Source organism: Cyrtonyx montezumae, unplaced genomic scaffold (assembly GCF_038088225.1).
Source record: "Cyrtonyx montezumae isolate F1298 unplaced genomic scaffold, pur_monq_1.0 scaffold_3, whole genome shotgun sequence".
NCBI lineage: Eukaryota > Metazoa > Chordata > Aves > Galliformes > Odontophoridae > Cyrtonyx > Cyrtonyx montezumae.
The window spans coordinates 90,976,451-90,994,447 of record NW_027072034.1 but is presented as its reverse complement, the minus strand read 5'-3'; the positions used below and the strand labels follow the sequence as shown (position 1 = coordinate 90,994,447).

General features: G+C 40.5%; 1 protein-coding gene across 1 annotated transcript in view; it reads left to right on the top strand.

Moving 5' to 3' along the window:
• Positions 1-17,997, top strand: part of CREBL2 (cAMP responsive element binding protein like 2) — a 371,683-nt gene that overhangs the window by 44,454 nt on the left and 309,232 nt on the right. The window lies entirely within an intron of this gene.

Below are 17,997 nucleotides of genomic sequence, written 5' to 3'. Positions count from 1 at the left end.
AAGAAGAAATACTCAATACTGCGTACAGGCTAAGCATCCCCACCCCCTATTAGAGTTTTGTTGTCAATAGAGAATATGCAGTATTATGCAAACAAAACCATGCAATATAACATTTTTTATTTAAAAAAATCTTCTATTTCCTTAATATAATCTTGTTTCTTTATGCTTCATATTTTGAAAGAAATGTACAACATTTTTTTTTCTGCAAAATTTTGCTACTCTTGAACCCTCTGTTTCCAAGGAGGTATTCTCTGTGCTATTGCATGTGGGAAAGCATTTGCACAATCCTAGATCTCTCTTGGGACATCAAAATGCAGTGTGGGCTGCCAACTTTCTGTATCTGCACCAAGAAAACACAAGACAGCTCAGTTTGCAGAAGTAGGGCTGCCCTGTGTCTTGGATGTCAGAAGTCACCAGAGCAATGGAGTTTACTAAAGTGATTCTTTCTGATGCCTTAGAATTATCTCCAACAGTTATAACTTTCTCAAATCAATTTTGCTAAAAATTGTCATTATTATCACATTAGTTATGGGCTGCCTAGGAACTTAATAGAAAATGGGGAATCAGTAAATAGCAGTTAAATTCAAAGCAATGTGTATGAAAGAATTGACTTGGCATCAGGAGATAAAATGGGATGTGAACTTGGACAAATAACTTTACTCTGTTTCCTTTCCTAAACTTCCTTTACCACTTACCACAGTATGCTGGGTTTCCTACCACAACTGAGAAAAAGAAAATTAAACTTATTTTAAAGGGGAGGAAAATAATTCTGTTCTTTCTTTCACCTTTCCTGTTCCCACCATCTGTGTTTTGCTGGGCCCTCTCTGCCTCTTTCTATGCTCAGCATCCCTTGATGCCTCATTTCTCATGGGCAAGTCCCACCAGTCAAAAATGGAAGACAAACTGCAGAGCTAAGGGAAGACTAGAGATCCTGATATTACCATTAGTGACTCTCTTCCCAGTTTTCTTCCCTCCTCCCTGATTTGCCCTGCTTTTTTCTGCTTTTTAAATTTCTGTCTTCTGGCTTTCATCCTCTTCCCTTGGAGGCATCAGAAAGATAAAAGAGAGAGAGCTGAGGAGGGGAGGTGGAGGGGAGTCGTCTGGAGGAGAGAATATCTGTCCATGCAGCTTGTGACTAGTCCAAATTGAAATGAGATTTGCACTGAAGACAAGGATTTATTTCTGTGGAAAATGAAGACAAAATTAATTTTTTTCTGATGTAATTGATATTTTTTGGAATGCATTGTTATCTGTAGAATAACAAAAGCCTGAATTTTTGCACTTCGGCTATTCAGAGTTTTTGACTAAATTTTGCCAATTTCAAGAATTATTATTTTTGATTCTTCAATTTAGGAAAAAAGAACCAAAAACATTTCTAGAAAAGAGTCTTTCACACACTACTCTCTCCTTTTCATGTTTCTTCCTCTTTTTTTTTTTTTTGGACAAAGAATCAGTTTTCTATTATAATATAGGCTTTTTGTTTCAGAATCTAAGTTGCAAAAATGTTAAAAAAAGGTGACTAGAACTGGCTGGTCTAATGCTTCACTCTACATGAAGGAGTGAAGTACAAACTCTACAGTTTGTACTTTTTTCATTTCACCTTACCTCTTCTTTTGAGCTGGATTTTTTGGCAAGTATTTTAAATACTCCATATGCTCCACATTTCTGCTTCGGTGCTGTGTGGCTGAAGTGTAGCTAGCCAGAGTACATTGTGTGATCACCTTATTCCACATGAGCTAACAGCTGATTATACAGGCGTGTGTATATAGCTACCACGTGATCTGTGCCAGTGGAGGAAAATTTTTTAATATTCGTTGCTCTCAGTCAGTGACCATGTGCCATTTTGGCCTTTATGTGATGTATGTATGAAGGTTAATAGAGGGCTGGGATTGATTTATACTTGAAAAAGGAATTACATGAAAGGTTGGTAGTGACACAACAGACCACAAGAATTATGCTTAAGTTGTGTGCAAACTCCCCTCTTCCTTTCTGCGAAGGAAAAAGATTTTATGCAATTTACTAACAATCTTCTAGCTTGCTTTTTTTTTTCTTTCCTTCTTTCTATGTTTTTTGTTTTTAAGTGTTATCAGGGCTTGTGGCCATGTTTAAAAGAATTACAAATAAAGAGAAAGCAACAAAGGGACACAGTATGGGGATGCCTTATGAAAATGTTGAAAATGGCTGCAGAAAACCTTGGGGCACACCTTTTCTGTGAGGGACATGGAAGATGAGGGCTCTTTATTTAAAGACAGCATTGACCTGCACCTCAGACGCTGTGCTGATACACAGCCCATCTGTCTGCGTTTGCCTTACATAGTCACATTGCAAGCTGTGTTGGGCAGGATCTCCTGGGCCATGTGCTGACAGCATACAGCCTGATTTGGGTCTCTGGCCTCTACCTTAGCCTAAATAAATAGGGGTGAGACACATTCTTTGAAAAATACAAAGTACATTGGTTCTGAGGAATGCAAGAGAATCTGTCTTGTTGGTAATCTAAGGGATTTAGGCTGCCAAACCTGGGTACAGAAACCCTGAGTATGCAGCAAGGATGGAACAGAGGTCTCATTAGTGGTGGATTTTTAATTGTTGGTGATATTTAATGGTTGTTCTGTTGATCTAGATTGAACTGCCTCCAGCACAGTTCTTTTTATCCCAATGAGTTTGGAAGTGTTTGAATAGAGCTGACTAGAGCTTCACCCAGTTCTTAAGGTGTTAAATCACCCCCATTCCCATTGAGGACAATTACACTAGTGTAATTTTTATTAAAAAATGTAACACAAAAGATGAGCCAGGTGTTTGCCTTTAGTGTCCCAGAACATGACTGTGTCACCAGGAAGGTTAAATTCCACTCACTGGCCATGATGGAGACTTGGCCTGAGTTGTACACAGAGTCTGGTGGCACCAGTAAAACTGAGAGAGTTTTGCCAGAATAGAATTGCCAGAATGGATATCTGCCTGCTTTGTTTTCATTAATTCGGTCACAGTTGGGCTGCTGAGGCTAGGCTAAGGGATTTGACTACAGAGTGGAGTTTGACTCTAATCCTTATTAAGAATGAGTTACTTTCACAGATCATGGGAGCACCTTTTGCATGTATTCTGAAAATGTTCTCCATCCTTTTAACCTTAGACTTTTGTGGCATTATCTGCAAATATATAAAAAAGAGGCTCTGGGTGTCTCTGTGTTCCAGAGACTCTGAAGAAGTGTTTCAACCCTGTCTGATCCCAGTGTACTACCAATAACTCTTGCAACATAAGATATATGTTAATATGTTGACATATGTAAGATACAGAAAGATAGATTTTGATCTGAAGATCGCAAACTTATTTCTTAACATTAATCAGAGAGAGAGACAGGCCTAGACCAGTGTTTAAACAAGTGGACAGGATGGTCAAGACCAAGATGGTCAATAGTCCTTGTGGATCTACCTCCAGAATTTCCCTTCAGAGCCTGTCCCAGCATGGACATTCATCAAGTGAGCAGACAGGAGGTGCCAAGCATGGGAACAATCTGGTTTAGTGGCTCATGTTTTACTCTTTCCACTGCATGGATTTACACCAGGACAGTAACATTTGTTAGTCATCTGATCAAGATGAAAATTCACATTAGTACCTGACAAGTGAGAATGAAGGAGTTCATTCAGGTGAGAAGCAATCACCATCCATTCTCAAATCAGCAAGTCTTGATCTAGATAAGTGTGTTTGATGGCTAGATTCCACCAGATAGGAGAATAACTCATCTTCTTCCTCACAAGGGCAGATACAAGGATTATATCAGTGTAGTTGGATGTGATGACAAACCAGAGGACCAAGGAGGTGACAGTGATATAAGACATGTTTACACAGCAAAGGAAAAGGTGTGATCTTGGCGTGTGCCAGCCTGAGAAACAAGAGCAGGAAAGGGACAAACACTGGGCTTTGTGTGTAGTTGTGGTGGGAGTAATTAGCAGCACAGTTGTCTCTCAAAGCATTGTGCTCTGTGTGACTGCCTGAATTAAAGGCTGCATGGCTTATCGTCACTGTTACTGTTATCCATAAACTAGTTAGATAGGCTACACAAACAGGATTTTTATCTCCACTGTCACATCTCCTATACCATCAGTTTTCAGCTGCATATACAGGAAATCAAGTGCTGCAATTCTCTTGGTAAAAGGCCGCCTGTATCTTCTGATAGTACTTTGTGATCCTAGAACTTACATGAAAACAGAAGGAGATTCTGTTTTTAATTTATTGTCTTGTATTGCTAGTAAATCTAGTTGCATAAATCAAAACAATTAATAATGTTGTCCTTCTTTCCTATTTATTTTCTGATCACTTTCTGGAGATAGCTCTTGTGCTTTTATCTTTTCTGGGAACTTATGCTGTTTTGACATTGGAGCTATTTTCATTAGAATTTCCATAAGTCTGTTTTTGTTGTCTCAAAAAAAAAATTCCCATGTTAGCATTTACAATTACAGATATGATACTTGCATTATTTGACTGCTCTTCAACATCCATTTATCACTGTCTATTTCAGCTGCTTTTGAAACAATAGTAAACTGTATCGCCTGTGTAGCTGGGACAAACCACTACTCACAGAAGCATGAATATACTTGTGCAGACATTAAAACTGAACATCTTTGAAGTCCTTCCCTTCCCTTCCCTTCCCTTCCCTTCCCTTCCCTTCCCTTCCCTTCCCTTCCCTTCCCTTCCCTTCCCTTCCCTTCCCTTCCCTTCCCTTCCCTTCCCTTCCCTTCCCTTCCCTTCCCTTCCCTTCCCTTCCCTTCCCTTCCCTTCCCTTCCCTTCCCTTCCCTTCCCTTCCCTTCCCTTCCCTTCCCTTCCCTTCCCTTCCCTTCCCTTCCCTTCCCTTCCCTTCCCTTCCCTTCCCTTCCCTTCCCTTCCCTTCCTCCCTTTTCCTTCCTCCCTCCCTCCACCCTCAGTAAGGGGGTAAGGAACAAGATTATCTGGATGTTTGGTCTCCATCTGTATTACAGATGCTCTTTATGGGCACCCCTGGAGACTGTGCCCTTGCAGACAGAAAGAAAGAAAGAGGGTGACTTACTTTCTAAGGCAATGTTCAAGAAAGGTGTAAAGAAAAAGGAAGAAGGCAGGAAGGTGAAAATGGACCAATTCTTCATTCCACACTTTAAAAGAATTTTTTTGCCACCAAGACAATTTTGAGAAAGAATAATCCTGAAAATATACTCTGAGAATGTTTTTACTTCATCAAGAGCCACAGTGGGAAAAGGAGGAGAAATATTTTGTTCCTTGACTGTAACTTGGCTTAGGCACTAAGGTGACATCTTTGGGTATGCAGAAAGGGAGATTACTTGTCTTTGGAATCAGGTTCCAGCCGCAAAAAGGTTTTTCCAGGACACTGTTTTTGAAACTGGGTACCCAAATTCCACCGGGGCTTCAATTTTTGTGGCTACAGCCTTCTTGACCTCATTGGATATAAGTGCAAAGTTCTGGGGAATGGTGCTCCAAGTTTAGCAAGGCATTTTCTATGATAAAGGGAGAGGCTGGGACAGAAACTGTTTGAACTGAAGAACTTTACCTGTACTTCTGGGAGACTATGTTTTAGTGGTGTAATAAAGGGGAATATTTCTGTCAAGCTTGAAGTCTAGAGCATTCACCATGAATGAAGCAGTGGACAGTGGAATAAAGCAAGCCAATGCATGCATGAAAAAATATTCAGCAATTGTTTAGTGGAACAACACAGCCTTAATAACACAGCATTAGGCAGAGGGCCAAGAGGCAAAAATATTTGTAAATAGAGCTTGCTAACTTTTTCCACTGGCAGACACAGCAAGAGAGGGAGGGTTGAATAAATGCTCTGAAGAACAGGCCTGGGAGCACAGGTCCCTCTGGGTTCGTGAACAGAATCCTCTGTACTCTGCAATCCAAGTTCCAAATGCAAATGAGAAGGTTGTATGTGAGGAGGGAGATATAAAGAACACATGGTAAGGAAGCATTTCTCTAGTTCAGGAACAGAGATCAAAGAATCATCAGAAATACAGGAGGAACCCTCTGGATATTTCTGCCTACAGACCTGTCCCTTTATAGAACATCTTAGGGTGCTGATGTCTGCAAACTGCTGGAGTGGTTGTCAGTGTACACCAGCTCTTCTCCCTTCCCTTCATGGCTTCCCCCAGTGGTGACTGTATGAATGAGATACCATCACGGAGATGTTCTCTGACGTACATTAAAAGGACTGGCCTTGAGCCTGCCTGCTGCGTTTGCTGCGGTTACCTGCATGATGCACCTGAGCTCTGTGCTGCTGACAGAAAACTTCTGGCACTAGGGAAATTGGTGGGGCCATTGCTTCTGTTGAAAGATATTTAGCAGCTTTTGCTTACAGAATAGCAGAGCTCTTCTTTTCTTTCAAATCACAAGCTTTTCATGGGGTGCTAATGTATTGGTGGGAATTTTAATAGAGTGGTCGTTGGTCTCCTTTCTGTTGTGCATGAGTCAGATAAGATATACTTTTAAATCCACTTTTTGATCCTTGTCACAGTAAGAATAATCCTGACTGAAACACAACTGTACTTCAGAAAGGAACAGGGCATGGTGTTTTTTTTGAAATTCTGCAGTGAATCATAGAATCATAGAATGGCTGGGGATGGACCAAGGATCATCAAGTTCCAACCCCCCTGCCACAGGCAGTGCCACCAACCTCCAGATCTGGTACTAGACCAGGTTGCTCAGGACCTCATCCAACCTGGTCTTGAATGTCTTGAACAAATTCCAGGGATAGAACATCCACAACCTCTCTGGGCAGCTGGTTCCAGCCCCTCTCCACTCTCTCTGTGGAGAGTTTCCCCTGACATCCAACCTAAACCTTTCCTCCTTGTGCTTAAAACCATTCCCCCTTGTGTTGTCACTATCTACCTGAGTAAATAGTTGATTATCCTCCCTTGAATGAAACAACCTTCACATCATGTTAATGTTTTTTGTTTGACCCTGAAACTCAACTCTTTGGTCTGCACTTTTCAGCATCTTAATAGAACTTAACCGAAGCCTTTCAAGATTCCCTTTTGAGGCAGCCTCTATTTTGGATTGGACATGCTTTAACCAAAATGCGAGACTTATATAACTTCTTTCTAAATAGTGAACAAAGGAGTCTTGTAACACATAACTATTCATACAAATAATATAACTTCATACAATAAAATGAAATAAAAATCAAGGGTGACAAATGATAAACCTTTTGACAGAAAGAAGTGGAAAGGTTTCTTAAATGTAATGTACAGAGCTAATGGTTGTTCCACACAAAAAATGACAGTATTTCACCAGTACTCTCTAAATCACAGTCTATCATTCTTCCTCTCAGTGAAATTGTAAGTATCTAAACTAAAAAAAAAGGAAAATAAATATTCAAGGGAGAACTTGCACACCTAGCATAAATGCAAAACCTGTGAAGCTAATATTATTACCACCAGAGTCAGTAACTTCCCATTCACATACATATCTATATCTATATATATTTTTCTACAGAATGTTTTGTACTACAAAGTTAACCTGTCACTTACATAAGATTTAGGAAAATGATTGACTGTATAATAAACTTTTAAGTGTTCATCGCATTTAAAGCCAAACAGTACTCTGCATCCTTTATGATGTATGAAAGCAAGATGTGGTTTCTTAGGACAAACAAGAACAGATCCTCTCCACTGAGATATTTTGTCACAATTTGGTGAAGCTCCGAGCACATTCTTTTTAACTTCTCTTTTGAATGCCTGAAGATTTCATGTTTTGCTCATGTGGTTGTGGGGTCTGACCAAATCCCTCCTGTAGTTCAGTGATGCTGCACTGCAGCAAACTAGGTAGGTGAGCATGAAATACCTTTGCACTTTATGATTTGGAAAGGGAATTTGGAGTCATGCTGAGACCATGCAGGATAGCTGAAACCCCCTTGAATTCCACCAAGCCTCTTCCATTCCTCCTTCAGCAAGTGAGTTGGTGATGTAGATCTGTATCGAGTCATCCATTTTGGTCTGGGAGCTCTGCAGCCCATGCTTGCCTGCAAGAGCCTGGAAATTAGTGCTGTGAATTTAAGAAATTGAACTTGTTTATTAGTGATTAAAAATATATTGAGGGAACAAAAGTCCCTGGGGCTGACCTCTATGCACAAGTTTTGCTGTTTGCAGTGAGTACAGAAGCTTGCTTGGAGGGAGATCAAGGAGCAAGCCCCCCAGCTCATTGCTTTTGTGGCTTGTGAATGAATCCCACTAAAAACAACTTGTGATTTATTTCAGCTGCATAATAATATTACAAAGTAATAAAAATAAAAGCATATTTAATGATGTCCTTCCATTAAATGGTATGCCCTGGCTTTCTACCAATGACTTTACAGACCTACTGGCGCCTGAGTCAAGGCTCTTTCTCTCAGTGTGTGGAGAGACATTAAATACCACGAGACAGTCCTATGTACCACCAGGTTATGCTGCACAATTCTTCTACATTAGGCAAGTCATTTTTTTCCTTTCCTTAGCCATTACAACTTTTATTATAATATATATATATTATATATATTATATATGATATATATAAAATTAACAATATATATATATATAACAACATTTGTTATGCAAATAAACACACTTGTGTGATGGGACCCAATCTAATCAAAGATTGACATAGTAACTTTGCTGGACACATCCAGAATGGGACATCTGTGTCTCATCACAGCCAAAGGTCTCCTCTCACTCTCTCATCTACACAACATATCAGTACTCTTGGGCAATGCTTTCTTCAAGTCTCAAACATTCCTTTGTTATTTCCATTATTTGTTAATTTATCTATTTATTATTAGTTGTAGCTTATTAGTTTTTAAAATTACATTTAACTCAAAAATGATAATGGAGCTGTTGGAATGGGTACAGAGGAGAGCCATGAAGATAATCAGAGGGCTGGATCACCTCTCCTATGAAGAAAAGCTGATGGAGATGGGCTTGTTCAGCCTGGAGTAGGCTCCAGGGAGATCTCACTGTGGCCACTCAGTACCTGAAGGGAGTTTATAACCAGGAGGGGGACTGACTTTTACATGGTCTGATAATGACAGGACAAGGGGGAATGGTTTTTAACTACAAGGAGATTTAGGCTAGATACTTGGGAGAAATTATTTACTGAAAAGTTAGTGAGGCACCGAAACAGGCTTCCCAGAGAAGCTGTGGATGCTTCATCCCTGAACGTGTTCAAAGTCAGGTTGGATGAGGCCCTGATCAGCCTGATCTAGCAGTTAGCAACCCTGCCCACAGTAGGGGTGTTGAAACAGGATGGTCTTTAAGATCTCTTCCAAACTAAGCTATTCCATGATTCTATGATTGATTCTATTATTTGGAAGATGCTATGAAGCAGCAAAAGTCAAGTGAGCTGCTTTTCCTCATACGTAATGGCAGATGCTGGTTTGCTATGAAAAAAATGGAGTTGCACACAATTTATTTTCACACCACCCCTAGGCCCACCTTTGGCAATACACAGTAGCCTGCCCTCATTGCAGGATTTGCTGCTCTGCTGGCCTCCCATGTGCCTGTCCAGAGGTAAATGGAGAGGACAGTGGAGATTGCTTGGTGTTGGAGGAGTATCTGTGGGTGGTAATGCCTGAATAAACTGTCCACATTTGAATACTACAATGCAGAGGGTTTGGTTCATCTTCAACTCAGAGACGGTTTCTCACATACCAAGTTACCAGCACCATTTTCTGTAGCACTTTTGATTTTTTTCTTCATGATTTTCTATGTGAGGATCAAACAATGTTGACATTGATTAATTATTCCCAGAGGGAATGTATGTACATCCTCCCACACGAGGCTCTACTGCTGCATGAATCCCAGCCTGCTGGAGGGGTGATGGAATGGACCACAGAGCAGAGAAAGAGCTTTGCAGACTGGTAATCTGGCTAGGACAGGGGGCAAAGCCTCATGGCAGGCAGATGGTGCTGTCTCTCCTACCAGACTCAAAATGTTTACTGAATCTGCATGTTTAATAGAGACATCATGTTCTCTGACCTGATTTCTTATGGCAGTCTATCTTGGTAAAAGTAAAAAATGTAATAATTAATGCATTTTAAAGAAAGATATTTGATGCTTGCTTTGTTCTTCACACGAGTGAGGAGGAAAATGAGGAGGGGAAGAAAGAGAAAAAAGAAGGAGAAGGAAAGCAAAGGAGAGTACAGCGTCTTCCCATTCCACTTTGCATTTTATTTAAATTGCAGATCTAGCCAGTTCTATGATGAAAATACAAACAAACTCCTGGAATCCATTGTGTGTGACTCAAAGAGCTTGGATGGATAGATGCAGAACTTAACCTTTAATCTACCTCACTTGCTCCTCCAGGATATTTTCCAAAAGCTGTTTTTCTGCACTCTAATGTACTGCCAGTCATAATTTGTATTTCTGATCACATGCTAGAACTGTTTCCTGTCTCCGGTGAAAAAAGAGATGAAAAAGTATTTAGTCAGAAGAAGGTTTTGTTTTAAAGCCTACTACAGGAAAACAAATGCCATTTCCACCACAGGCTCAGCTCTGTGAGACTGAATGAAGGCAGGAAGTGTTAACAAGCTGTGCTCAGGGCTACACTCCTCTTTCCACCCAAGCACCAGCCTGCACACTCACACTGCAAGGTGATTGGTGGTCCATTACTGAGCTCACCAACACAGCCCTATATCACATGCCCACCCCCTGAGTGGGCCTAGAGCCCCATGGCTAGGAGTTAATCATTGATATGGAGGCCTTGCCTTGGCCCTGATGATAGGGCTGAATGGGGGTGAAGGACACATAGGTAGCAGCGGTGGGTATTTTGGTGTCCTTCTAAGCCTTCAGAACCTCTGGGAGGTGTCTGGTGCTGTTGGGAGAGTGTTTGTGGCTGGGAATTCAGTGCCAGGATTGTGTTTAGAGGTGCTGTTTTATGTGTAGCAGTTTCCCCCCACCACTCCTCTAATCTCTATTACATATTTACAGACAAAACAGCTACTTGGCATTGCGTTGCGGATGTCTGCAACTTTTGCCAGGACGTTGACCGGAGGCCAGGAACTTGGGTGGAGACAGGAGCCAGAAGGTCATCTGGGGTTGCTGTTCTTTGTTAGAGCTAAATAACGTTGTGAATGTATTAAGCCCCTTTCCATGCACTGATTTTCTTTCTTTTTTTTTTAATACCTTCAGTAGCTTCCTTATTTTTTTTCTTTCTAGGCTGGACTCACGTACAAATATGAAAGGCAGAGCAGTCTGCTTACTTGCTTTTACAGTGAAACCCTGAGTCTAAGGGTTATTTTTGAGGAAAATGAATGAAATATTTCCTCCAATAATTTTCCTCCAATCTTGCTTGCAAGAGCAAGACTTTGGGTTCTTTGTCACTTTCTCTCTTTCCAACATTGATGAGGTGCTTACCTTCACAAAACTATCAGAGGATCTTGTTATTGTGCCCTAAGAAGAGAAATTAAAAAAAAAGATGCAAGGTAGCTGAAGAAAACTGTAGGTATCTGGAATGGAAGACTTGCTGCTGGATCCTGAAAAACAGTAGTCCTGAGCAGCAGTCCTCATGCTGCAGGGACTGGAAGAACACAACATCTGCATTTTGTACAGCTGATGATATTAAATAAATTCTACTGGTATAGGGATGTATCTACCTGTAAGAAGACCAACTTAATGTATATTACTGAGCCATTAATGTGGATCCCCTTCATATATTCAAATATACTGCTGATGAAAGTAGCTATCTAAATTATGGTTTCTTCCCATGTCAAATTACAGCAAAATAATTAGAGAATTATATAGAGACAGTAAATAACGTGATTTCAAGTAAATCATATTTCATTCCTTTTTTTTGATACTATGGCAAGAGCATGGCTGGATGAACGTGTAGAGTTCAGGGTCTCATAGCAAAGCCTCCCTTTATAGCATCAGATTGAAATTGCTGTGGAGGTAAACAAACAAGTGCCTTCCTCCTTTTTTGATTCAAATATTCTTGCGCCCATGAACGTGTACTACACATTGAATTCCACCTATCCCCTACTTGGGATGTGGCAGTCATGGGAGGTGTGTTGTTGTCATTGATACTGGGCAAATTTTTTGGTGCGAGGTCCCTCTTACATGAAGATCTCGGTGTCATGTCCAAAAGGCAATGGACACACTGAGTTACCCAGCTGCTACTCTGGTTCACCCCCAGAACAGGATTGCTTTGTTTTGAGCAAAAAAAGTCCAAACAAGTAAGATGCAAATATATTGCTCTGTATTTGTATATAGACATATACATAAAATAAAGAATAATAGACACATTAACATTGTATTATTTATTAAATAATGCATCTGTTTTTTTTCATACGTGTATGCTTTTCCCTGGAGTCTCACTTGATGAGAAGTATTACTTGCACAGATCTGTTTATCCAGACTGGTATCATTTTTGCAGAGATATTATCTAATTCTAGCATCTGAGAGACTCTTAGAATAAGATTTCATGATAATCATGTGTACCAAAGGGAGGAAGATTGTGAGAAGGTAAAAAGGATGACCTTGATTTGCAGCAGGCAAGCTAAAATTGTCCTGCAGTCTCTCAGACCTACTGCTCAGCCTGCTTATTCTGCTTCACTATTTGGTATGGCTTCTTTATTTTTTTTTCTCTTAAAGACATGACAAACTATCTAGCCACAAATATTCAAACTGTTTTTAATCTGACTCAAGAAATGTGCTGTAGTGCTTGGCTGTCTTTAAGGTCAAATATTATAGTAACTGCAATTGGGTGCTGTAGCTTGGTGAGTCTTCTCCTCTTGGGCAGCCTGGCAAAAATGTGTCTACTGCATCCACTCTTGCTAAGGCTAGATGAGAATTGAGGTGAGTATTCAAATAACCTTTCTGTGGGTAAGAAAGGGACAAAGGCTGTGCTACTGGGGGATCAAGCCAAGCTTTATGTCACAAGCTGGTGGGAGTAAAGGGGACTCACTTTTCTTTTCCTCTTATTCTTAGTTCCTTGCTTCCACTGATGTAGCAGATTATGTGTGTTGTGGTTCCTGACTGCATGAAAAATTAACGTATGGCTTGTAAAATCAGAAAGTTTGGTCATTCCTGGGTAAGAAAATTCTACTTAGAAGCATTTGGGTGTGCTTCTGTGAAAACAGACACATACATGCACAGAGGTACACATACACATACTGGAAAGGATAGGGGCAAATGGTCTCTATTAGTCCACTGAAACAAATATAGAATGCAGATGATTCAAAATAATAATAACTTTAATTTCTATATCACAGAGTTTTAAAGAGATTTAATTCATCACATACATCCTAGCTCAGCTCCAGCTCCAAGGACATATCTGAGAAAGGGATTTAAAAATATCCACAGTAAAGGTTTCTGCTCAGTATCATGCCATAATTTTGAAGTGTAAAATTACCTGATTCACTAAAACCAGTAGCAAGTGCTATACATCACCTGGTTCCTACGAGTTTGTCTTTTTCAGTGGGCTCATGAGAGCGTTTCTTCACTTTCTTTAAGCCAAGGACCACTTAACTTTGTAGGAAAAAGAACCTTAGACCAATTATATTGCTGCTGCCAAAGTAGTTTCATTTACAACAGCTAAATACCAGACACATCCATACAGTCTTATTTTCTCCATTTTGTCTCCTTACTGCTACGGTGTGAGGTTATATATGGCTTGTTTTTTAATAATGCTTGTAACTGGTATGCAGATGGTTGTCTGAAGTTTTATGGGCCACTAGATGTCCTCAGCCAGTGTGGAAGAACACTCGTGCTGTGTACTCCTCCTTGTGAGTTTATCTTGGCCATCAGCATTGCAGGATGAACAACTCTTTGACCTCTTGCCAATATAATTGCAAGGAAGAAATGTCACGTTTGTACAAGGTCGGGGAAAATATTTATTTAGCAGGTGCACACGTGTTGTTTTTATCTGCCAATGATAGGGGCAACACAGTGCTCTGGAATGCACATTGTATTTATGGAGGGGATTAATGGGCAGTGTAAAGGTTATTGTCCTATAAACACAGCTGATCACATGCCTCTGCCATTTCTCAGCACCTCCTTATAAGAGATGGGTTAGGACTAGAGAAAATAATCTTAAATAGAGGCCTAGAATGAAGTATTTAAATCCATATTTAGTTACTGAGCTGATTTCTTCAGGAGTGCTGCTCCTAAATAACTCTTACAGGTCAATAGAAGTCATTGTAATAAAAATCTGTGAGTATGCCTGCCATGTATCTTAAATCACTTAATCTGTGATTGACTTCTGGGCAAAATTGTGGCAGATGTTTAACACATCATGTCACAGCAGCTCTCTGCAGAAGATTTCAGCAGGATAAGAAGGATGCCATGAATCTGAAAGAAGGTTTTAGTTAGGGAAGATGCAATTATCAAAGCTGGATGGCATCCAGGACACACTAGGGCAAACCCTCTTGATTTTGCAAATATGAGTTTAACAGCTTTAAACGCCTGATTTTTATTTTTTTATTTTTTTTTGCCAAAGAAACAGATAGCTCAAACTAAAACAGGCAGCATTTCCTAAGGAAACCAAACAAACCAAACCAAACCAAACAAACAAAAAACCTTAGAAAATAAATAAGGGAAAAAAATGTGCTTTTTCCTGTGACATGTTAGTGGGAAACCATGAAATGTTCACTACAAAAACATACTTCCAGGGCTGCAGGTCACAGAATCATAGAATCCCAGAACTGTAGGGGTTGGAAGGGACCTCTAGAGATCATCAAGTCCATCCCCCTGCCAAAGCAGCTCCCTAGCCCAGGTTGCACAGGTAGGCATCCAGGTGGGTCTTGGACATCTCCAGAGGAGACTCCACCACCTCTCTGTGCAGCTGTGCCACTGCTTTGTCACCTGCACTGTGGAGAAGTTCCCATGCACATTTCTGCAGAACTTTCTATGCTTCAGTTTGTCTCCATTTCCCCTTGTCCTGTTGCCACACACTGCTGAGAAAAGTCCAGCCTCACCCCTTTGCCTCCCACTCCTTAGATATTTATAGGCATGGATCAGATCCCCTCTGAGTCTTCTTTTTTCAAGGCTGAACAGACCCAGGTCTCTCAACCTTTCCTCGTAAGGGAGGTGCTTCACATCCTTTATCATCTCTGTAGCCCTTGGCTGGATTCTCTCGAGGAGATCCCTGTCTTTTTTGTACCAAGGGGCCCAGAACTGGACACAATACTCCAGGTGAGACCTCACCAGGGCAGAATTGAGGAGGAGGATTACCTCCCTTGACCTGCTGGCCATGCTTTTTCTAATGTACCCCAGGATCCCATTGGCCTTCTTGGCCACCAGAGCACACTGTTGGCTCATGGCCAATCTGTCATCCACCAGGACACCCAGGTCCCTCTCCTCAGAGCTCCTCTCCAGCAGGTCATCTCCCAGCCTGTACTGGTGCATGTGGTTATTCCTCCCGAGGTGCAAGACTCTGCACTTGCTCTTGTTAAACTCATCTGTTTTCTTCCTGCCCAACTCTCCGGCCTGTCCAGGTCTCAATGAATGGCAGTACAGCCTTCCAGCATGTCAGCTATTCCTCCCAACTTTGCATCATCAGCAAACTTGGCTGAGGGTGGACTATATGAGTGAAGGACTCTTGAAGCTTATTGTAATGTATTAGTAGATATTGTGTGGATTGTGACTGTCTGATATTTTCCATTCTTCATGAAACAAAGTTTAGCATTTGGCTCATCAACGTCATTGATTAGGATGTTGAACAGGATCTGACCCAGCTCTGACCCCTGTGGAATACTGCTAAGTATAGGCCTTCAACTTGTCAGCTTAGCTGACAGTATTGCGAAGCCTGTGCCAACATTTTGTTTGGAATTGATCAGTTGTAAAAAGTGGAACTGCCCAGGGAGACTGATGGAGGGAGTCAGAGCAGTGCAGAAACAAAACAAGAGAAAGCTATCTGCAAAGGAGACAATAAAGTGTCTTTTGCTATTAAAATGTCTATATGCACCAGCAGTTACTGATGACCTTGCAAATATCCACATCCAACAATCAAATGGTTCAGCACACCAGTTATTTAAGTTTCATTTAATTGAAATGACAATATTAGAACAAAACAAGTAGAGGAAAATTGATACCTGAAAGCTAGCAGCTTGTGTAACACATACCTTTTCAATCTCCGGAGGAATTTTGTTGACTTGGGCTACCCATTAAATTTGTCACATGAATGAAGCAAATAATCTCCCACAGCAGTTCACAAGCTTTGGAATAAGTCAGTCCCAACTTTACTAGGGTTCAGGGTGATGGGCTAGGTGATTTCTTAGGTTCCCTTCCAGGCCAATACTTCTGTGACATTAAGGCCTATCTCTGAAGCCTGTTAAGAATCAGGATCAGTGGAGTAATGAAACACCTACTAAAGCATATTTTCCAGAAAACCAGTACTATCCTCCAAAGGGATACTTACCAACAGTTTGCACAGGAACTGCTTTAAGTAGAAGGAAGCTGTACTGCATCATCCTGAAAAAGACTGAAAGAGTGCAGAGAAATTATTTTCTTGGCTATCTTGCCCAAATGAAGCAACTTTATCTATCGAATTGATGATTAGGCTCAGGCACTAATCAGATGTTTGTTGCTATTTTTGGCTGTCACACATGAAAAAACATAGCAGGAAACTTTTTTTAAACAGAAATCTTTCAAAACCTGTAGGCAATGTCTTCACATGTTTAGCTGCTTGTTGATTTAAGGTAGTTAAAGTAACTAGTGCAAAACATCTCAACCTCATTCTCCTCTGTTGTAAACCAAAGCACTTCCACTTCAGGTTAGTGGAGCAGTAATAACCAGGGGGATTAGGCCCTGTGGTGCATGCACGAGAATTTCCAATTGCAAACACCACCATGAAAACTTTTTCCTCTGCCTGTCTATTGTGTACTTTCATTTCCAATATTTTGCCATTTCGAAGAACATTAATAAGTGTAGTCAGCAAGCAGAAAGACATTACCTTGTCTCATTATCAGAAAACTCTTTTCTAGCCTAGCACTGTATTCATAGTCACAGTTAATTGAGACACAGTAAACACAAGCTGCATTTTCAGCCAGAGCCTTTACCTTTCAGTCTGAATACACTGACATTCAACTCTAAGGCCAGTATCTGCCCTAGTATAAAAAAAACCTTGTTGCTGATAATTTAAACAACCCTTTGACAAAATTCATAGGACATTATGGGTCCTGATTACAAAGTATTTGAAACAGGTGTTTCATTTTAAATGACCATTTAAGCAGTGGGCTATTACGAAACTGAGGTGAAAATGTAAAGATCCTTCCTTGTTTCTCTGGGACAACAGTGCATCAACAGTCATCATCACCCCTAATAAATAGAAGGGCCTCTTCTCCCCTTGAAAGAAAAAGACCCCACACTAATTCATACGTGTGTGACAGACTTACAGCCTTTTATGCACAACTGATGTCATCCTAGTCAGAAAGTAATTCTGCGAGTACCTTGGTACAAACCAAAAGTTGTAACTCAGTGCCACTGGTCTGATCTAAACATCACAAACACATGGAAAAACTGTTATGCAATTTTTCTGATTAAAGAAAAACTACACTTAAAAATATGATTAGAACAGGCTAATCTATGAGTCAAGTTTAAAAATAAACACACAAAAGGTCCAATTGCACACTTACATATCAGTGTGGTGAGAAGCCTGTTACAGTATGGCCCAGCCATAAACACACTAAATGCATGATGAGCAGCCGTTGCCAAGGTTGACCTTTTTCCTGCTTCAGCTGGGTAAAAATCCCTTTGACATCAGCTGGAGCAAGCTTTGTTCCTCACTACATCATAAACCCAGGAGAGAAAAATCTCTTGCATGCATCCGGAAACAGGCTCCAACTGCAATTTGCTGAGCATATTTATCTCAGCATATAGAAACAAATCATCACTGTTTTCTGCCATTTAGGGGCAAACCAAGTATTATTTACGTCTGATCCCCATAGCTCCTAACAGGAAAAAAAAACAAATGCACTAAACCATCCTGACACTGCATGCAGTGCAGGATGAATTACTTCCTTATTTCAATTCTTGTGTGCACAACTGACA